General features: G+C 45.1%; 1 non-coding gene across 1 annotated transcript; it reads left to right on the top strand.

The window, feature by feature from the left end:
• The first annotated feature begins 3,681 nt into the window (after positions 1 to 3,681).
• On the top strand, positions 3,682 to 3,763 carry TRNAS-GCU (transfer RNA serine (anticodon GCU)). The gene has a single exon. It is a non-coding gene; the product is annotated as a tRNA-Ser (tRNA).
• Positions 3,764 to 17,389: the final 13,626 nt, after the last annotated feature.

Consider the following 17,389-nt stretch of genomic DNA (forward strand, 5'->3'; position numbering starts at 1 on the left):
CTGTATTATATTACTGTGTAATATCCTGTATCTGTATTACTATGCTGCTGTAACATGCTGAAATTTCCCCACGGTGGAACTATTAAAGGATTATCTTATCTTATCTTATCTTATCTTAAAACAGACCCAAAACACTATCAGTATGTTTATTCTGTTCATGTTTAAAGGGACTGTCCAGCCAAGAAAAATTATTATTAACCTTACTCATATTGGTGTATAAAAAAACGTACATATCTCACATATTTCCTGCTGTCCCTGTTTTGATGTCTTCATGTTACAGTAATAATGGCCTGACTCAGGGACATGTAACCACTGGGGACAATAACTGAGCTAGTTTTTGTCTGTAGCAGTCTCAGGATGTCATCACTACAGCAGGAAGGAAAGACATAATGGGAGCTTGGAAGCCTTGGATTAGGCGTGGTGGGGAGACGGTATATTATAAAATATTTTAAAATATTTTTTTTTTAAACTATTCTGAACCAGGTTAATGTTTTCTTGTCTGGACACACCTTTTTTAGGGTAACTAAACTTCTGATTTTCTGCCACCATTTGTGACATTAAAAATATGTAATTTACATTAATGGGGGAATCCACCGTTTGTGCTTTCTCTATTCTTTCCTCACTTATTGGCAATAGAAATCCTCAATGCTTCTGGCTGAGGAAGGGGACTATCAATGTAGTACTGAGAATCTGAGGCTGGAGGAGGGTTGGCTTATATTTCAGGTGCTATAAAATGTAGAACCCTGGTTTTGGTGTACTATGAAAAATTATATAATCATTTTACCATTATTATTTCCAAAGATGTCCTATGACACCAGAGATATAGTGATTCTGGTGTTATATGAAAGATAAGACTATCATCTTTCATGTCACACCATATTTAGAGATATCCCCAATTTAAAGCACAGTCAGGATTGTTAGGGGCTGTTTTTAATATGCCAATCCCAACTGTGCTTGCAATTGCTGATATTTCTGACCATGGTGTGATATGAAAGATAATAGTCTCATCTTTCATATGACACCAGAATCACTGTTCTATGTTTTCTATTACCAGAGATGAAATAACCTCAGTCTCAGGTTCACTGCATTATACAGTAGCCTATACTACAGTCAGAAGCAGTAAGAAAATAGAAGAAAGTGTACATAAGGGACAGGATTGCGCAGAAAGAAGTCAAAATCCGTTTATAATATTATAGTTTATTCAAGTAACAATAAGTTAAATAAGGCAAATTTTAACATTTATTTCAAGAATTATACTAATAATATTTACTATAATATAGTAAATAAGAAAATATCTGATTATTACCACCTATATTTTAACCTATATGATAAAACTGCATATATACAGAGAAATATATCTATGACATATGCCTTCAGTACACTAGTAGATTGTTCATGATACTTCTATCAAATAAGAAACTTTGCTGAGAAAATGTTTCTCTTTTCAGTAAGTCACATTAAAGTCCCCACGAAAAATATGAAAGACTTGATAAAAGTTGACATTTTTAATTTAATGGAAAAAGTAATAACAAACCTCAGAGAGTGCAATCCAGCATACCTATAGATAATGAATGATCGGAAGTGTCAGCAATTCATTTTCTCAGACATATTGCTCTGTGGGTTTCATGATCTCTATGGGTTTTTGATACAGGAAAGGATAAAATGTGAAGTATGTCATTGTTTAAATAGCTAAGTCAATTTTATACGCAGCCCAGAGCTCGGTAATATTTTTTTTCTATGTACCAAACCTTTCACCTACTGCAAAAATGTTGTCTACTTGCAGAATTTCTGTGATTTAAACTGCTAAATATATAGAGGAAGACAAGTGAGCTCGGTATTTGGGTTGTTTAATTATGATTTATGCATTACTTATTGTTTGTAGAATAATAGCTACATATATATCAGTGCAATATGGTCGTTCCCTGTCGTCCTCAACAGCGGCACAATGTGGGGTATTTCTGCCCCTGTGTGCTGGTAGGACAGGCGGATATTTAATTAGCCAATCAAATGCGTGGCAGGCCCTATAAGAGGGCACAAGAACCTCCCCTCTGCGTGTTTTTTTCTGTCCTGTGTGGACAGAGGACAGGTGGGAGGACTTGTGTCCTCTTAGAGAAGCTCAGCAGGATCACTCACCTCCTGAGCGGTTGTTTTCTTCTTGTCACCTTCTGTGCCCTGCGGGGAGAAGGTGCTTGTTAGCCATGTGGCTACCCCCCTCTATCCCCCCTCTCCTCTGCTTCCCCTGCTCCTTGTGACCTACCTGACATTTTGGTGAGAGTCCGGGGACTCCGCATGCCGCCTCTGGTGGCCGCGCGGACTGCCGGCGGGTGGAACCACACTGTTGTGTATCCTGTTCCCCGCCGGCCGCTGTAAGCGCGCACTTCCGGTTTCGCCGGAAGTATCATAGCGCCTTGGCAACGGCCTGGCGCTGGCGGCCGCTCACTCAGGGAAGATTCAGGCCTTATTAAAGGCCGGAAAAGACGGGGAGATGTGGGGGTAAGTGCCCGGGTTAAGGGCCTCTTGGTGGGGGGGAATGTATATCTTTGCAGACCCCTGATTACAGGGTTAGTTGTCTGGGCAGGTTGCCTCACCTGCTTTGATTGTGGCTCCGCCCACTTCCAGCCGGCCAGAATTAAGAGGCTGGCTGGCCTGGTGTCAGAGACCTTCCTGCAGTATCTGCTGAAGGCGTGCGATTGTGGTGTTCATTGATCTTGAACTCTTTTCCAGTTTGCAAACTTTATTGGGAAAGGGGCCACACGGTGGCTCAGTGGTTAGCACTGCAGCCCTGCAGCACTGGAGTCCTGGTGTTCAAATCCCGCCAAGGGCAAAGGACCATCTGCAAGGAGTTTGTATGTTCTCCCAGGTTAAATCCGTCACCTCACTGTCCAGTCTACTGGACCTGGTAAGATTTACCCTTTTTTTTTTAAAAGCTGGTATGATGTCATGGTGACAGTGTTGCATGGTCTATTATCTCTCTCTGTAGGATATGTCATCCTCTACTACCCCTCCTGGGGATGGTAGGAGGAAAACCTCTTCCAAGAGGAAACATTTTTCCTGCTTCGATTGCGACACACCGCTCCCTGATGGTAGGTAGCGGCTTGAAAGGTTGTGCCCTGCGGGGTACTACTGGTCCTATAACTTGCCTATTTTCAGGCTATGAGTGGGCCCGTTGTCGCGGGTGCAGAGGTCATCCACCTGTGGAGCCCTCTCCCAGAGATATGAAAGCATGGGTCAAGGAGATGGTGAGTTTGGGCATCGCTTGGGTAAATAGTTTTTCCCTTGCTTGTACTCTCCTTTTTGTTTTGCAGGATGATTCCCTCAAAGGGATCCATTGCACCTTGTCTCAGCTCACCAGGAGACCATGCTTTGAGCTCCGTTCCTCGTCTCTCCCCCCCCCCCTTGTAACACCTGCGGGGGGCAGAGGATGATTCCTCCGAGGACGACTCAGTCATTCCAGCAGAACTGCGTTCCATTATGAACAAACGGGCAGGCTGCTGAAGTCCATCCGGTCTACAGTGGGCCGAGATGTTGACGGGGAAGCCTCCACGTCTGCCTCTGGGGGACATATTGCCTTCCATGCGGACGCCACGCTGACCAACCTTATGGCGCAGCAGTGGAAACAGCCAGAGAAAGGACATTCGCTTCCAGGATCTTCAAGAGTTTGTTTCCTGTTAACACAGCCAGGACGAGGTGGCCGAGTGGTTAAGGCGATGGACTGCTAATCCATTGTGCTCTGCATGCATGAGTTCGAATCCCATCCTCGTCGATTCTGTCTGACGTTTTCCACTTGGAAACTTGCTTTGCTGAGCCTCTTTAAAAAAAAAAAAAAAAAGCAGTGGGATTCCTGGGGGCCTCCCCCAAATGTGGATTTGGCCATAGCAAAGCTGTCCCGCAGAACCCTGGTGCCCTTGGAAGATGGTTCAAATCTTCAGGACCATCTGGATCGTAGGGCGGACTCCGTTCTGAAGAAGGTCTACTCAGCTTCCTCCGCGCAAGCCTCTGTGGCCATAGCCTCCTCTATGGTTGGTGACTTTTTGCGCAACCGCTTAGCCGCCTTGGAGCGGGATATAGACTTGGGCGTAGACAGAGATGAGATTCTGGCCTCTATGAAAAGAGTTCATAGGGCTGCAGATTATTTGGAGGAATCCTCCTGCCATCAATTAAAAATCTCCGCCAAATCTATGGCGTTGTCTACTGCGGCCCGTAGACCCCTTTGGCTAAAGCCTTGCGTCTAAAGCAGCTCTCTGTGCTCTCCCCTTTGAGCCGGGAAGGGTGTCTGGCCAAAGCTTAGTCGCCATTATGGAGGGATTAGCTGAAGGTAGGGGAAGGTCCCTACCTCAAGCATCTAGGGGCAGACGTGCTCCCTCTAGAGGCAGAGGTTCTTCCTCTAATTATAGACGCCCTTCCCAACAACGGCGTTTTAGATATCGCCCTAGGGGAGCTGGTCATGGCGCTTCCAAGGAGGACACCAAGAGGAAGCCTGAGTTTTGACGTGGGGCAGCTCCCTGTGGCCCCCCTTCCTGTGGGAGGATGTCTTTCCTCCTTTTCCAGAGCATGGTTCACCCATATCCAAGACCCATGGGTGTTGAAGATCATACAACACGGGTATCACATCGACTTTCATCTTCCACCTCCAGATCGGTTCGTTTCCACCCAAACTCTTCCACCTTCTCAGCAGGCCAGTCTAGAAGCCTTGGTTGCCGAATAGGTTACCAAGGGCGCCCTGGAGAAGGTACCAGCCTCAGACCTCGGTCTGGGAGTCTACTCCCCCGTCTTTCTGGTCCCCAAGTTCACCGGGGGCTGGAGGATGATAATAGACCTGAGGTACCTCAATCGGTTTATCAGGAAGAGGTCATTTCGAATGGAAACCGTGGATTCCGTGGCTGTGTTTCTTCAGCCAGGAGAGGTGATGGTTACCCTCGATTTGAAGGACGCCTATCTACATGTCCCCATTGCTCATTACCACAGGAAGTTCCTCAGGATTGCCGTCGCTATGGCCGGCCACAGGGAGCACTATCAATTCACAGCTCTGCCATTCGGCATCACATCCGCCCCACTGGTATTCACCAAGGTGATTTCTCCGGTCGCTGCGGCCCTCAGACTTCAGGGTCTTTTCATCGTCCCTTATCTAGACGACTGGCTACTGAAAGCTCAGTCTCCTGCTGCCCTCCTCCAGCAGCTCAACCTTGCCATCAACTTCCTACAGGAGTTAGGATTATCAATTGGGAGAAGTCCGAAATCGTTCCATCCACCCGAAGAAAATTCCTCGGATTTATAGTGGATTCAGAAGCGATGCAGATCTTCCTCTCCAGTCCAAGGAAGGAAAGAATCCAAGCCAGTGCACGATTCCTATTGCGCACTCGGCAGGTACCATCCGGACCGCCATGAGAGTCCTGGGCCTGATGTCATCCTCGGCCAGGGCGGTGCCTTGGGCTTTATGGCATTTGCGTCCCCTGCAGATGGAAGTGTTGAGAACCTGGAACAGGTCTCCACGGGGATTGCACAAGAAGATCTGCCTTTCTCCCGCTACCCGTCTTGCCCTCAGATGGTGGATACACCTGAAAGACGGAAGGTCCACGGTCCCGACAGTGTGGACCCTGTTGACAACAGATGCATCCCAGTGGGATGGGGAGCCCATTGTCAAGACAAAACTGTACAAGGACGATGGAGATGTCCGGAGCTGGGGTCATCCAATCTCAAGGAACTCAGAGCAGTGTACCTGGCCCTAGTACACTTTGCCCCAGAATTGAAAGGCAAGTCTGTCAAAAACCGGTCAGACAATATGACGGTGGTAGTCTATATAAACAAACAAGGGGGCACCAGGTCACCAACCTTGCTGAGAGAGACGAATCTCATATTTGCCTAGGCGGAGAAGAATCTGGTCCAGTTATCCGCTGTTCACATAAGGGCTCCCTGAACATAGTAGCGGATCAGCTGAGTCGGGGTATTACCGTATCAGGAGAATGGTCTCTCAATCCAGACGTATTTCAACAGATCGTCCAGAGATGGGGTCTCCCGGAGGTCGATCTTATGGCTACCCGACTCAACGCCAAGGTGGGGACCTTCTGCTCTCTGTACCAGGAGGACAATCCCTTGGCGGTGGATGCCCTGTCCATCCCATGGAGGTTCAGGCTGTTTTACATATTCCCTCCAGTTCCAATCATACCGAAGGTATTGATAAAAATAAGACAGGACCAAGCCTCGGGAATAGCCATAATCCCGTTCTGGCCAAAAAGGGCTTGGTTTGCTCAGCTCATACAAATGAGTCAGGGCATATATTGGAGGCTTCCCCCACTCCCAGACCTGGTAACCCAAGGAGAGCTGAGATGCCAGGATCTGAGGAGACTCAACCTGACAGCCTGGAGGTTGACCAGTCCCTATTGAGAAATAGAGGACTGTCACAAGCCGTCTTGAAGACCCTATCCAGCGCCAGAGCAGATTCGACTAACAGGAACTACCGTCGAATAGGTAACAGCTTTAATGCCTGGTGTCTGCAGCATCAAGTGGACTCCACCGATCCCCCTACGGAGGCGATCCGGGACTTCCTTCAAGACGGACTAGACAGAGGTCTTGCTGCGGCCACACTCAAGGTACACGTAGCGGCCCTGTCCGCCTATCTGGGGAGGCGTTTGTCTCAGGATCCTTTAGTGAGCACCTTTATTAAAGGGGCAACTAGGCTGAGACCGGTGGTAAACACCCCTGTCCACCAATGGGACCTTATTCCGGTCCTGAACGCCCTATGTGGCCAGCCATTTGAACCTCTGGAAGAGGTCTCCCTCAAGTCGCTAACCGGCAAAGTGGCGCTGCTATTGGCAGTCACACCTGCCAAACGCGTTAGTGAACTACAAGCTTTGTCCGCTGAGGAGCCATATACCACCTTTTTCTCTGACCATGTACAGCTTAGGTTCCTCCCTGGGTTTCGTCCCAAGGTGCCATCTGCTGTAAACAGGAACCAACTGATTTCCCTTCCAGTATTTTTTCCGTTCCCTTCTTCTGCTGAAGAAGAAAGATGGCACAAGCTGGATGTGGTCAGATGCCTGCAGATCTACTTGCAGCGCACTCGCCCCTTTAGGTGGACTGAAAACCTGTTGGTCAGCTACACGGGGAAAAACAGGGGCGCCAAAGCCGCCAAAGCTACAATATCCCGGTGGGTTACCGAGACTATTAGAGTCGCCTATACCGCCCAAGGGCTGTCGGCTCCATCTTTCCTTCATGCCCATTCAACCAGGGCAATGTCCACTTCACAGGCAGGAAGAAGTGCTTTGTCTGTGGACCAAATATATGCAGCTGCCTCTTGGGCATCTGAATCCACCTTCATTCGGCATTACCGCCTGAAGGACTAAGTGGCAGATTCCACTGCCTTTGCCCAGACCAGTTTAAGTTCGGTCATGGGTTTGTCCCACCCATCTTGGGGACCTGCTTGCTATATCCCCACATTGTGCCGCTGTTGAGGATGACAGGGAACGAGTGATTATGAAGATAATCTTGTTTCCCTTAGTCCTAACAGCGGCACAAGATTTCCCACCCTGGGAATCATATCTTATGTATAAAACTGTATATAAATGTAATGGAGGTACTTTTGTATTTACACGCAGAGGGGAGGTTCTTGTGCCCTCTTATAGGGCCTGCCACGCATTTGATTGGCTAATTAAATATCCGCCTGTCCTACCAGCACACAGGGGCAGAAATACCCCACATTGTGCCGCTGTTAGGACTAAGGGAAACAAGATTATCTTCATAATCACTCGTTCTATTAAAGAGAATATAAAAAAAATCTATGGATGTGTTACTTGACTGATCAATTTAAAAATGAAAATTCATACTCATTTCCATGAGCCCCTGCTGCGCTACACTTACCTAGTCCCTGTTGGTTTCTATATTTATAAAACTGGCAGCTCAGCCATACGCAGGATTAGGATACTGATACTGCTCAGCATCAAAAATGTGATATGGGATGCATGGGTCCCCTGGAAGGCTAAAGGGCAAGTGGATGGAGCTGTGGGCAGGAGAAGGGATTGGTAAGTAAATAGGGCTTGTTACCTTCTGGAACAACTCCAGCATGTCACGCCCTATTTATAAAACAAAAAGCAGCAAGGACCCACTGGGTCCCATAAGGTCCTCATAGCAGCCACTGTAGTCATGCCACTGTCTGCAGCAAATCCACGGGACAAATTAGGAAACAATAAATCATTGCATATCTTTGCTCCAATGGAGCTCAGGAATGGGGGACAAAATGCACAAAATGCTCTAAAAAGTGTTTAAATCACATACAAATTTAAAATACCATAAGTTTTATATCTGATTCCCAGTGACAAGTTTTTGGAGATTTGTTTGAACTGTTTGTTTCATCACCGCTCTCTAGTTCAATATGGCATCAATTTGCTTAAAGGGTTTTCCAAGACTTTTTTTTTTTTTTTTTTTACAGATAGACAAAAAAATGTGCTGAAATGATTTTTTAGAAATTGAGACCACATGAAAGTACAGTCTCTGCTACAGATACTATCAATTTTTCCTGGTTGAGCGCCATTCTTCATTCAGTTGTTAGCCACATCCACCATGAACATTTATTTTACTGAACTTTACGCTGCCACAGCAGCCAGGAGAGATGGGGACTAGTCCTGATTATCTGAGAAGCTAGCTCCTGCTTCATACATCTATATGATTATATATATATATATATATATATATATATAATGCGGAAGGGGAGGGGGTGTTTTGCTTGTCTGTCTGCCTCTTCCCTGAGCTTGAGGACTGGAGTTTTTTCCCCCCAGTCTTCAACCTCAAGAAAGGGGCAGACAGACAACCAAACTGCCATCTCCCCCTTCCGCAGCACCTACTGCACCCCAAATCCCGACCCCCGATCAACATCAATCTAGTATTTATCCCCTATCCTATGGATATGGCATAAACACTTGAAAAATCACTCTTACTATTCATTTCAACGGGGGTTCGGGGGGTTGGGGTTGGATATTGTTATATACACTCCAGAAACTCTGTATTGTTTGCACGGTGTAGATTTTCTTCAGGTTGGACTCTCATTCTGCTGCGGTTGTTCCAGGGAGGGCCTTGTCAAGCCAGAAGGTCCATGGGGAGTGCAGCGGGATGCCCTCACTGTCCGGCTCCTGCGGCAACTGAAGGCTGGTGAGCTTGGTCCGGGCTCAGTAGCATGGATGGAGGAACTATTCTGCTTAGGACTTCCCCCATAACTACCACTTAAAAGCTGTTTGGCCACTTTCAGACCAATATTGAGAGACAAATGTTATGTTTTTTTATAATAAATAGTTTTACAATTTTCCAATATACTTTCTGTATCAATTCCGCACAGTTTTCTAGGTCTCTGCTTGTTTTCATTCATTTTGTTACTTCTAGGAGATAAAAGTCTGACTATGGTCATGTGACATACAGTCACTGGTCATGTGATGAGCACACAGGTGCTACTTGTTATAGTCACAGCACAGCAATCAGACATCTGCCTGGTAACGAGCAGTGCACCTGTGTGCTCATCACATGACCACAGTCAGACTTTTATCCACAAAAAGTAACAGAATGAATGACAGCAAGCAGAGATCTAGAAAACTGTGAGGAATTGATACAGAAAGTATATTGGAAATTTGTATATCTTTTTATTGTATAAACAATAACATTTGTTTCTCAATATTGGTCTTAAAGTGGACAACCCCTTTAACTTTTCTGACAGGGTGTTGATACAGAAGGAATCCCCTTTGAATGGATATCTGTAAGAATGGACAGAACATTTTTTGTAGTACAAGGGCCATAGTTTTTAGTGATTCCTTTATTGTGTTGATTAGTGAGTAGTATATGCCTATAGGATTGAGGGCAGATGGGGTCTTGTTATACCTTGGAAATTTAAATAGCCCAAACCTCTATGCTAGGACTCTTCAATAAGAGCCAGTAACATCCCTAGACCCCTTCTAAGTGGACCAAATCTGATTCAGGTAGTCAATGCCATGCTTTGTAGTGATGAAGAGCAAACATCCTGAAATAGTGCTGTCTACAGGAATGAAAAGGGCAGAGTATGTGCCCAATTCCAGTTGAGCATATTTCACTGTTATCTAAGAAACACAGTACATAAAACTGTATTAGGGACGCTTATTAAGGATATCTCAATGGGTAACCAAATGAAGACATTTTTCCCACTTCTAGTGTTATAAAATAGTAAATACAATAAATCCGCTCAAAACCCCAGCGTTAAAAAAGGAAAGGAATGGCCACACCACATCTTGCAGGCTGCTCAGAAATTCCACGACTGAAGAGGAAAGCGTCTTAAACAAGTTCCGTAATAAAAATTCCAGCGCCAAAAAGTAGATAAAACTTGACTTTTACTAAATCATATTAAAAACTTTACAAAAATAGATCCATGTTGCAAGTTCAGACACTGCTTACGCGTTTCGGGACAATAAGATATGTCCCTTACTCATAGCCTAAACAATGTTAATTGAGAACCATCTTAAATACCACTCATATGTAAAGTTTTTAATATGATTTAGTAAAAGTCAAGTTTTATCTACTTTTTGGCGCTGGAATTTTTATTACGGAACTTGTTATAAAATAGTATCTCAAACCAAGTCAGGTAATTGCTATATTTATACATAGAGAAATGTCCTAAACAATTATTGAAGCTTTCTGCATGAGCTATTTTTTCCTTCATTACCTATATTTGTCTCTGTATGTTATGTTAGAGCCACGCTTATTGTCAGATTGGAGAACAGTTGGTAAGGACCCAGGAGAATATCTGAGAAGATGATCATTAGAAAAACATTTTGGAATAAATTTACAAGAAGTTGCTGTGAGAGTAGATGCGTTTGTCTCTTCGATTATAGACAGATGCTTTTTATGATGCAATTAAAGGTATCTTTCTTCTTCTGATATTTAGTCGCAGCAGCGCAGTAGGAAATACAGATTGTGCCTAAGCCAGGTCCTGATAAAAGCATGGCCAAATACAATAATTGGAGATCTGTTATTCAGTGCATATGAGACATATTCATCCCCCATTGATATTTCATGTTTTAATGTGTAACAACATGGAATCAGAGTAAATGTATTTAGCCTGTTTGTTACTGAGCAACTGAGAAAGACCATAATGTGGAAGTGAATACAATAATTTTTCTAAATCATTAAAGCTATTATGCAGAAAATATGGATAATGAATAGAGATGAGCGAACACTAAAATGTTCGAGGTTCGAAATTCGATTCGAACAGCCGCTCACTGTTCGAGTGTTCGAATGGGTTTCGAACCCCATTATAGTCTATGGGGAACATAAACTCGTTAAGGGGGAAACCCAAATTCGTGTCTGGAGGGTCACCAAGTCCACTATGACACCCCAGGAAATGATACCAACACCCTGGAATGACACTGGGACAGCAGGGGAAGCATGTCTGGGGGCATAAAAGTCACTTTATTTCATGGAAATCCCTGTCAGTTTGCGATTTTCGCAAGCTAACTTTTCCCCATAGAAATGCATTGGCCAGTGCTGATTGGCCAGAGTACGGAACTCGACCAATCAGCGCTGGCTCTGCTGGAGGAGGCGGAGTCTAAGATCGCTCCACACCAGTCTCCATTCAGGTCCGACCTTAGACTCCGCCTCCTCCGGCAGAGCCAGCGCTGATTGGCCGAACGCTGGCCAATGCATTCCTATGCGAATGCAGACTTAGCAGTGCTGAGTCAGTTTTGCTCAACTACACATCTGATGCACACTCGGCACTGCTACATCAGATGTAGCAATCTGATGTAGCAGAGCCGAGGGTGCACTAGAACCCCTGTGCAAACTCAGTTCACGCTAATAGAATGCATTGGCCAGCGCTGATTGGCCAATGCATTCTATTAGCCCGATGAAGTAGAGCTGAATGTGTGTGCTAAGCACACACATTCAGCACTGCTTCATCACGCCAATACAATGCATTAGCCAGTGCTGATTGGCCAGAGTACGGAATTCGGCCAATCAGTGCTGGCTCTGCTGGAGGAGGCGGAGTCTAAGATCGCTCCACACCAGTCTCCATTCAGGTCCGACCTTAGACTCCGCCTCCTCCGGCAGAGCCAGCGCTGATTGGCCGAAGGCTGGCCAATGCATTCCTATGCGAATGCAGACTTAGCAGTGCTGAGTCAGTTTTGCTCAACTACACATCTGATGCACACTCGGCACTGCTACATCAGATGTAGTAATCTGATGTAGCAGAGCCGAGGGTGCACTAGAACCCCTGTGCAAACTCAGTTCACGCTAATAGAATGCATTGGCCAGCGCTGATTGGCCAATGCATTCTATTAGCCCGATGAAGTAGAGCTGAATGTGTGTGCTAAGCACACTCATTCAGCACTGCTTCATCACGCCAATACAATGCATTAGCCAGTGCTGATTGGCCAGAGTATGGAATTCGGCCAATCAGCGCTGGCTCTGCTGGAGGAGGCGGAGTCTAAGGTCGGACCTGAATGGAGACTGGTGTGGAGCGATCTTAGACTCCGCCTCCTCCAGCAGAGCCAGCGCTGATTGGCCGAATTCCGTACTCTGGCCAATCAGCACTGGCTAATGCATTGTATTGGCGTGATGAAGCAGTGCTGAATGTGTGTGCTTAGCACACACATTCAGCTCTACTTCATCGGGCTAATAGAATGCATTGGCCAGCGCTGATTGGCCGAATTCCGTACTCTGGCCAATCAGCACTGGCTAATGCATTGTATTGGCGTGATGAAGCAGTGCTGAATGTGTGTGCTTAGCACACACATTCAGCTCTACTTCATCGGGCTAATAGAATGCATTGGCCAGCGCTGATTGGCCGAATTCCGTACTCTGGCCAATCAGTGCTGGCCAATGCATTCTATTAGCTTGATGAAGCAGAGTGTGCACAAGGGTTCAAGCGCACCCTCGGCTCTGATGTAGCAGAGCCGAGGGTGCACAAGGGTTCAAGTGCACCCTCGGCTCTCCTACATCAGAGCCGAGGGTGCGCTTGAACCCTTGTGCAGCCTCGGCTCTGCTACATCAGAGCCGAGGGTGCGCTTGAACCCTTGTGCACACTCTGCTTCATCAAGCTAATAGAATGCATTGGCCAGCGCTGATTGGCCAATGTATTCTATTAGCCTGATGAAGTAGAGCTGAATGTGTGTGCTAAGCACACACATTCAGCTCTACTTCATCGGGCTAATAGAATGCATTGGCCAGCGCTGATTGGCCAGAGTACGGAACTCGACCAATCAGCGCTGGCTCTGCTGGAGGAGGCGGAGTCTAAGATCGCTCCACACCAGTCTCCATTCAGGTCCGACCTTAGACTCCGCCTCCTCCAGCAGAGCCAGCGCTGATTGGCCGAATTCCGTACTCTGGCCAATCAGCACTGGCTAATGCATTGTATTGGCGTGATGAAGCAGTGCTGAATGTGTGTGCTTAGCACACACATTCAGCTCTACTTCATCGGGCTAATAGAATGCATTGGCCAGCGCTGATTGGCCGAATTCCGTACTCTGGCCAATCAGCACTGGCTAATGCATTGTATTGGCGTGATGAAGCAGTGCTGAATGTGTGTGCTTAGCACACACATTCAGCTCTACTTCATCGGGCTAATAGAATGCATTGGCCAATCAGCGCTGGCCAATGCATTCTATTAGCGTGAACTGAGTTTGCACAGGGGTTCTAGTGCACCCTCGGCTCTGCTACATCAGATTGCTACATCTGATGTAGCAGTGCCGAGTGTGCATCAGATGTGTAGTTGAGCAAAACTGACTCAGCACTGCTAAGTCTCTGCATTCGCATAGGAATGCATTGGCCAGCCTTCGGCCAATCAGCGCTGGCTCTGCCGGAGGAGGCGGAGTCTAAGGTCGGACCTGAATGGAGACTGGTGTGGAGCGATCTTAGACTCCGCCTCCTCCAGCAGAGCCAGCGCTGATTGGTCGAGTTCCGTACTCTGGCCAATCAGCGCTGGCCAATGCATTCTATTAGCCCGATGAAGTAGAGCTGAATGTGTGTGCTTAGCACACACATTCAGCTCTACTTCATCAGGCTAATAGAATACATTGGCCAATCAGCGCTGGCCAATGCATTCTATTAGCTTGATGAAGCAGAGTGTGCACAAGGGTTCAAGCGCACCCTCGGCTCTGATGTAGCAGAGCCGAGGCTGCACAAGGGTTCAAGCGCACCCTCGGCTCTGATGTAGGAGAGCCGAGGGTGCACTTGAACCCTTGTGCACCCTCGGCTCTGCTACATCAGAGCCGAGGGTGCGCTTGAACCCTTGTGCACACTCTGCTTCATCAAGCTAATAGAATGCATTGGCCAGCACTGATTGGCCAGAGTACGGAATTCGGCCAATCAGCGCTGGCCAATGCATCCCTATGGGAAAAAGTTTATCTTACAAAAATCACAATTACACACCCGATAGAGCCCCAAAAAGTTATTTTTAATAACATTCCCCCCTAAATAAAGGTTATCCCTAACTATCCCTGCCTGTACAGCTATCCCTGTCTCATAGTCACAAAGTTCACATTCTCATATGACCCGGATTTGAAATCCACTATTCGTCTAAAATAAATCACCTGATTTCGGCAGCCAATGACTTTTTCCAATTTTTTTCAATGCCCCCGGTGTCGTAGTTCCTGTCCCACCTCCCCTGCGCTGTTATTGGTGCAAAAAAGGCACCAGGGAAGGTGGGAGGGGAATCGAATTTTGGCGCACTTTACCACGTGGTGTTCGATTCGATTCGAACATGGCGAACACCCTGATATCCGATCGAACATGTGTTCGATAGAACACTGTTCGCTCATCTCTAATAATGAACATCTATTTTCCACCTTCAAATAAGTGAAAACTAGAGGCAACATTGACATTGCTTCAAGCCCTGACTTAGTATTGATGCATCTCAATCGGTTTTAGCATGAGGCACCGCAAATTTCACAATTTATCTCCACAAAACTTCTGCCAAATTACATGAAAACCATTATTGATATTTTCCAGGCCAAGAAAAAATCTCCCCATTGATTAATGTATGGCACCTGGCTTGTTTTATGCACTGTTGATTTTTAATAGACAAAATGCTCAATTTGACATCATCAGATCCACATCCCATTAACTTGCGAGTCTATTGGATACCTTTTTATTAGCAAATTACTTTGTTATCACATATGTTATTCTGGTTTAACGCTGGCTTTCTTTTTGACTACAGATTGTGTATTTACAATTTCTTTTATCGTAGCCATTACAGATTCTAACTCCTTCAGATTTGTCATATATCTCTTCTACTTCTCTACATGACATAACGTCATACATAATCATACATAAAAAAGTGTTGAAAAATGTGTTGCAACTGTCAGCTATCTGAATGTGCTTGTACCTAAAAGAATCTTATTCATATGAATGGAACTGGTTTTCAGTTGTCAATATTTTCTGCAACCAATCTAGCCAGTTATATGTGACTTTTGGGTGTCCTTCTCCTAGCAGCCACATGTTTGAAGCACTGCAACCTATAAATTAAGGTTGTTTTAACACATTGGTAGGCCCTGTGGAAAGATTTCATAAGTTGGACCCCCCATCACCACCACCAAGAAATATCTGACCTGCACAAATGTTCCCTCAATGGCCACTTAGTGGCTCTCACACAGTATAATGGCTTTCTAGTGGCCCCATACAATATGCCCCTTATATTGTCCCCCTCTGGTTGCCCCCTACAGATTTATGTCTCATCTAGGTTGTTCCCACATATTCCTGTCTCTCCCACCCCCCTGGTTGTCTCCACCATGTCACTCTTCCCTTATTTGCCCCCACTGTGTTATACCCCCCTCAGTTTGCCCCGACAGTGTGGTGTCCCCTCACACTAACATGTCACACTGATGAAGCAGGGAGTGAACGGCTCCCTACTTCAACTCATTGGTGTCCAGAGGATGATGATGAGCTTGGGTAGCTCAGACCCACTACCCTGGACAGTGGGACAGCAAATGTAGGACTGCCCCACTGTCCATAGATAGCCCCTGCTATCATAGGGCCCGCTGCAAGTGCACCATGACAACTATGATGTGGTTCTGCTTGGTACTGCAGCTTAGTTTTATTGCAGTTCATTGGATATCATATTTGACTTCTGTTTTGAATACATTGGGCCTGGCCATACATTTGCCAGAAGGACATATTGTTGGAATACATTGACAATGAAAGTATATGGGCATGTTAATGTATACATCTAGAGACTGTTCTGGTCCATATGCTAACAGAGCACCCGAGATATGGTGTGAATTGACTTAGAAAAATGAAACATAATATACATAGTGAATTCAGATTAATATACATAAGAAAGACCAAAAGAAATAGCAAAGTTTGTACATACATAAAAATAATACATGTAAAAGTATCCAGTATTAAATTCCACCAGAGAAATGTGATGTGATGCATGAGGTGGCATTGAGGGATTTGAGAGAATGTTTTATCCAAAGTTACTTCCAGACCTGTGAACTGCGCTCTATTATATCTCATTCATTGGTCACTCTGAGGTCTTATTTCAGGATTCACATTACCAGAACAATGACAAGACTGTGTGATATATTCGCAGATCAGTCATGACTGTGTGCTTTCTTACATAATTCATTTGATCCATTAAACTTTAATTACTTTGTTCATATTATTAGTTTGGTCTGAGTAGGTTTAAATAATAATTTCATTATTTCTTAGTGAAAGGTGTTCATATAATTTTAAGGAAATATTTTCTTTTATAATCAAGGTTCATTGTTATAGATTCATTAAAATGAATTGGAAATTAAATCATAAGTTTTATTTTCATTAACATGAACCTCTTAAAAAAATCTTAAGAAAGAAATGACCTGGATTATGAACATGTTCTCAATTTATTTCATCATTCTACACGACTTTTTAATCTTGACTTGAATAGGAATGATATATGTACAAGACTGTAGAGATTGGACTATGATGTCTCTCCCCATTCTTGTACTTCTCTTCACTCCTGGGTGTTGCAGATATTTAATACTCCCTTTGGGCCCCCTGAGGTGCCAGGGCATGAGAGTGGCTACTGCCTTAGGAACCCCCAATGCTACAGATGTGTCTACACTTAATTGTTCGCCAATTTGATCAAGAATTAACATTTCTTGAAATGCTGCAATACACAATTTATCACATTATTTTTTGAATAATGTCTTGGTTTATACTTGCATTTTTTTTTTTTTGCTTAAAGGGATTGTCTAGGATTAAGTGAAAAATTTTAACATTAAACTAAACACCTCCCCCATCTACTTTATAAATTACTTTCATTAACAAAACTTGATATTTACCATTACTGCTGGTGCGATTACGTGAATGCCTCAGGCACATCTTCATTGTATCGTGTGACGCTTCATCTCGCTGCTTCCAGAAACCAGGGGTCACATACTATATCCCCCCTCTCTCCTCCTCTCGC

This window comes from Leptodactylus fuscus, chromosome 1, assembly GCF_031893055.1.
Source record: "Leptodactylus fuscus isolate aLepFus1 chromosome 1, aLepFus1.hap2, whole genome shotgun sequence".
NCBI classification, from domain to species: domain Eukaryota; kingdom Metazoa; phylum Chordata; class Amphibia; order Anura; family Leptodactylidae; genus Leptodactylus; species Leptodactylus fuscus.